Genomic DNA, 5,608 nt, shown 5'->3' on the forward strand with positions numbered 1-5,608 from the left:
GGTGTGACACTCTCCCGGTGTGACGCTCTCCCGGTGTGATGGTCTCCTGGTTTGACGCTCTCCCGGTGTGACGCTCTCCCGGTGTGACACTCTCCCGGTGTGATGGTCTCCTGGTGTGACACTCTCCCGGTGTGACACTCTCCCAGTGTGACACTCTCCCGGTGTGACACTCTCCCGGTGTGACGGTCCCCCGGTGTGACGGTTTCCTGGTGTGACAGCCTCCCGGTGTGATAGACTCCTGGTTTGACACTCTCCCGGTGTGACACTGTCCTGGTGTGACGGTCTCCTGGTGTGACGGACTCCCAGTGTGACAGATTCCCGGTGTGACGCTCTCCCGGTGTGACGGTCTCCCGGTGTGACGCTCTCCCGGTGTGACAGACCCCCGGTGTGACACTCTCCCGGTTTGACACTCTCGTGGTGTGACGGTCTCCTGGTGTGACGGTTTCCCGGTGTAACACTCTCCCGGTGTGACACTCTCCCGGTGTGATGGTCTCCCGGTGTGACGGTCCCTTGGTGTGACACTCTCCCGGTGTCACGGTCTCCCGGTGTGACACTCTCCCGGTGTGACGCTCTCCCGGTGTGACGCTCTCCCGGTGTGACGCTCTCCCGGTGTGATGGTCTCCTGGTGTGACACTCTCCCGGTGTGACGGATTCCCAGTGTGACAGATTCCCGGTGTGACGGTCTCCTGGTGTGACACTCTCCCGGTGTGACGCTCTCCCGGTGTGACGCTCTCCCGGTGTGACGCTCTCCCGGTGTGATGGTCTCCTGGTTTGACACTCTCCCGGTTTGATGCTCTCCCGGTGTGACACTCTCCCGGCGTGACGGTCTCCCGGTGTGACAGACTCCCGGTGTGACGCTCGCCCGGTGTGACACTCTCCCGGTGTGAAGCTTTCCCGGTGTGACATACTCCCGGTGTGACACTCTCCCGGTGTGACGCTCTCCCGGTGTGACAGACTCCCGGTGTGACGCTCACCCGGTGTGACACTCTCCCGGTGTGACGCTCTCCCGGTGTGACAGACTCCCGGTGTAACACTCTCCCGGTGTGACGGTCTCCTGGTGTGACGGTCCCCCGGTGTGACACTCTCCCGGTGTGACACTCTCCCAGTGTGACGGTCTCCCGGTGTGACACTCTCCCGGTCTGATTCTCTCCCGGTGTGACAGACTCCCGGTGTGACGCTCTTCCAGTGTGACGGTCTCTCGGTGTGACGGTCCCCCGGTGTGACGCTCTCCTGGTGTGACACTCTCCTGGTGTGACGCTCTCCCGGTGTGTCGGTCTCCCGGTGGGACACTCTCCCGGTGTGTCTGTCTCCCCGTGTGAAACTCTCCCGGTGTGACGTACTCCCGGTTGGTCGCTCTCCCGGTGTGACGGTCCCCCGGTGTGACGCTATCCCGGCGTGACAGACTACTGGTGTAACGCTCTCTCGGTGTGACGGTCTCCCAGTGTGACGGTCCCTCGGTGTGAAGCTCTCCTGGTGTGACAGTCTCCCGGTGTGACAGACTCCCGGTGTGACGCTCTTCCAGTGTGACGGTCTCTCGGTGTGACGGTCCCCCGGTGTGACGCTCTCCTGGTGTGACACTCTCCTGGTGTGACGCTCTCCCGGTGTGTCGGTCTCCCGGTGGGACACTCTCCCGGTGTGTCTGTCTCCCCGTGTGAAACTCTCCCGGTGTGACGTACTCCCGGTTGGTCGCTCTCCCGGTGTGACGGTCCCCCGGTGTGACGCTATCCCGGCATGACAGACTACTGGTGTAACGCTCTCTCGGTGTGACGGTCTCCCGGTGTGACGGTCCCTCGGTGTGAAGCTCTCCTAGTGTGACAGTCTCCCGGTGTGACAGATTCCCGGTGTGACACTCTCCCGGTGTGATGGTCTCCCGGTGTGACGCTCCACTGGTGTGACACTCTCCCGGTGTGATGGTCTCCTGGTGTGACGGTCTCCCGGTGTGACGGTCCCCCGGTGTACCACTCTCCCGGTGTGACGCTCTCCCGGTGTGACACTCTCCCAGTGTGACGCTCTCCCAGTGTGACACTCTCCCGGTTTGACGCTCTCCCGGTGTGACACTCTCCCGGTGTGACGCTCTCCCGGTGTTACAGACTCCCGGTGTGACACTCTCCCGGTGTGATACTCTCCCGGTGTGACGCTCTCCCGGTGTGACACTCTCTCGGTTTGACGCTCTCCCGGTGTGACGCTCTCCCGGTGTGATGCTCTCCCGGTGTGACACTCTCCCGGTTTGACACTCTCCCGGTGTAACGGTCTCCCGGTGTGACACTCTCCCAATGTGACGGTGTCCTGGTGTGACACTCTCCCGGTGTGACGGTCTCCTGGTGTGACGGACTCCCGATGTGACGCTCTCCCGGTGTGATGCTCTCCCGGTGTGACACTCTCCCGGTTTGACACTCCCCCGGTGTGATGGTCTCCCGGTGTGACACTCTCCCAATGTGACGGTGTCCTGGTGTGACGCTCTCCCGTTCTGACGGTCTCCCGGTGTGACGGTCTCCCGGTTTGACGCTCTCCCAGTGTGACACTCTCCCGGTGTGACGGTCTCCTGGTATGAATGTCTCCCGGTTTGACGCTCTCCCGGTGTGACGGTCTCCCGATGTGACAGACCCCCGATGTGACACTCTCCCGGTGTGACACTCTCCCGGTGTGATGGTCTCCCGGTGTGACACTCTCCCGGTGTGACGCTCTCCCGGTGCGACAGACTCCCGGTGTGACACTCTCCCGGTTTGACACTCTCCCGGTGTGACAGACCCCCGGTGTGACACTCTCCCGGTGTGACGGTCTCCCGGTGTGATGGTCCCCCGGTGTGATGCTCACCCGGTGTGACAGACTCCCGGTGTGATACTCTCCCGATGTGATGCTCTCCTGGTGTGACGGTCCCCCGGTGTGACGGTCCCCCGGTGTGACGGTCCCCCAGTGTGAGGGTCTCCCGGTGTGATGGTCTCCCGGTATGACGGTCTCCCGGTGTGACAGTCCCCCGGTGTGACGGTCTCCCGGTGTGACAGTCCCCCGGTGTGACGGTCTCCTGGTGTGACGGTATCCCGGTGTGACACTCTCCCGGTGTGACGGTCTCCCGGTGTGACGGTCCCCCGAAATGGCGCTCTCCCTGTGTGACGGTCTCCTGGTGTGATGGACTCACGTTGTGACAGACTCCCGTTGTGATGCTCTCCCGGTGTGGAGGTCCCCCGGTGTGATGCTCACCCGGTGTGACAGACTCCCGGTGTGACAGTCTCCCTGTGTGACGCGCTCCCGGTGTGACGGTCTCCTGGTGTATTGTCTCCCGATGTGACGGCCTCTCTGTGTGACAGTGTCTCAGTGTGAATGTCCTCGGTGTTACTGTCGCCAGGTGTGGTGCTCTCCCGGTGTGACGGTCTCCCGGTGTGACAGTCTCCCGGTGTGACATTCTCCCGGTGTGACATTCTCCTGATGTGACGGTCTCCCGGTGTGACGGTCCCCCGGTGTGACATTCTTCCGGTGTGACAGTCTCCCGGTGTGACAGTCTCCTGGTGTGACGGTCCCCCGGTGTGACGGACTCCCGGTGTGACAGACTACCGGTGTGACACTCTCCTGGTTTGACACTCTCCCGGTGTGACGGTCTCCTGGTGTGACGGTCCCCAGGTGTGACGCTCTCCCAGTGTGACGGTCTCCCGGTGTGACGGTCTCCCGGTGTGACACTCTCCCGGTGTGACGGTCTCCCGGTGTGACACTCTCCTAGTGTGACGCTCTCCCGGTGTGACGGTCTCTCGGTGTGACGGTCCCCCGGTGTGACGCTCTCCTGGTGTGACGCTCTCCCGGTGTGACGCTCTCCCGGTGTGTTGGTCTCCGGGTGTGACACTCTCCCGGTTTGTCGGTCTCCCAGTTTGTCGGTCTCCCGGTGTGACGCTCTCCCGGTTTGTCGGTCTCCCGGTGTGACGGTCTCCTGGTGTTACGCTCTCCCAGTGTGACGGTCCCCCGGTGTGACGCTATCCCGGTGTGACAGGCTCCTGGTGTGACGCTCTCCCGGTGTGACGGTCTCCCAGCGTGACACTCTTCCGGTGTGATGCTCTCCCGGTGTGACAGACTCCCGGTGTGACACTCTCCTGATGTGATGATCTCCCGGTGTGACGCTCTCCTGGTGTGACACTCTCCCGGTGTGATGGTCTCCTGGTGTGATGGGGTGTGACGCTCTCCCGGTTTGACACTCTCCCGGTTTGATGCTCTCCCGGTGTGACACTCTCCCGGTGTGATGGTCTCCTGGTGTGATGGTCTCCCGGTGTAACGGTCTCCCGGTGTACCACTCTCCCGGTGTGACACTCTCCCGGTGTGATGGTGTCCCGGTGTGACACTCTCCCGGTGTGACAGACTCCCCAAGTGGGACACTCTCCTGGTTTGACACTCTTCCGATGTGACGGTCTCCTGGTGTGACCCTCTCCCAGTGTGACACTCTCCCAGTGTGACGGTCTCCCGGTGTGACGGTCCCCCCGTGTGCTGCTCTCCCGGTGTGACACTCTCCCGGTGTAACGGTCTCCCGGTGTATCACTCTCCCGGTGTGACACTCTCCCGGTGTGATGGTGTCCCGGTGTGACAGACTCCCGGTGTGACACTCTCCCGGTTTGACACTCTCCCGGTGTGATGGTCTCCTGGTGTGACGGTCTCCCTCTGTGACCGTCTCCCGGTGTGACACTCTCCCGGTGTGACAGACTCCCCAAGTGGGACACTCTCCCGGTTTGACACTCTTCCGATGTGACGGTCTCCTGGTGTGACGGTTTCCCGGTGTGACCCTCTCCCGGTGTGACAGACTCCCGGTGTGACACTCTCCCGGTGTGACGGTCCCCCCGTGTGCTGCTCTCCCGGTGTGACACTCTCCCGGTGTAACGGTCTCCCGGTGTACCACTCTCCCGGTGTGATGGTGTCCCGGTGTGACAGACTCCCGGTGTGACACTCTCCCGGTTTGACACTCTCCCGGTGTGACGGTCTCCTGGTGTGACGGTTTCCCGGTGTAACACTCTCCCGGTGTGACACTCTCCCGGTGTGACGGTCTCCCGGTGTGACACTCTCCCAGTGTGACGCTCTCCCAGTGTGACACTCTCCCGGTGTGACGCTCTCCCGGTGTGACGCTCTCCCAGTGAGATGGTCTCCCGGTGTGACGGTCCCTTGGTGTGACACTCTCCCGGTGTGACGGTCTCCTGGTGTGACGCTCTCCCGGTGTGACGGTCTCCCAGTGTGACACTCTCCCGGTGTGACGCTCTCCCGGTGTGACGCTCTCCCGGTGTGACACTCTCCCGGTGTGAGGGTCTCCTGGTGTGACACTCTTGGTGTGACGGTCTCCCGATGTGACGGTCTCCCGGTGTTACCACTCTCCCGGTGTGACACTCTCCCGGTGTGACGCTCTCCCGGTGTGACACTCTCCCGGTGTGATGGTCTCCCGGTGTGACGGTCCCCTGGTGTGAGATGTGACGGTCTCCCGGTGTTACCACTCTCCCGGTGTGACACTCTCCCGGTGTGACGCTCTCCCGGTGTTCCCGGTGTCCGGTGTGATGGTGTCCCGGTGTGACAGACTCCCGGTGTGACACTCTCCCGGTTTGACACTCTCCCGGTGTGACGGTCTCCTGGTGTGACGGTTTCCCGGTGT

The 5,608-nt window shown here is 62.7% G+C and overlaps 1 protein-coding gene across 4 annotated transcripts in view; it reads left to right on the forward strand.

Annotated features, from left to right (window-relative positions):
- LOC122563051 (lamina-associated polypeptide 2, isoforms beta/gamma-like) overlaps nt 1-5,608 on the forward strand; it is a 79,903-nt gene that overhangs the window by 47,870 nt on the left and 26,425 nt on the right. The gene's annotated exons all lie outside the window — the stretch shown is intronic.

Source organism: Chiloscyllium plagiosum, chromosome 26 (assembly GCF_004010195.1).
Source record: "Chiloscyllium plagiosum isolate BGI_BamShark_2017 chromosome 26, ASM401019v2, whole genome shotgun sequence".
Lineage (NCBI taxonomy): Eukaryota > Metazoa > Chordata > Chondrichthyes > Orectolobiformes > Hemiscylliidae > Chiloscyllium > Chiloscyllium plagiosum.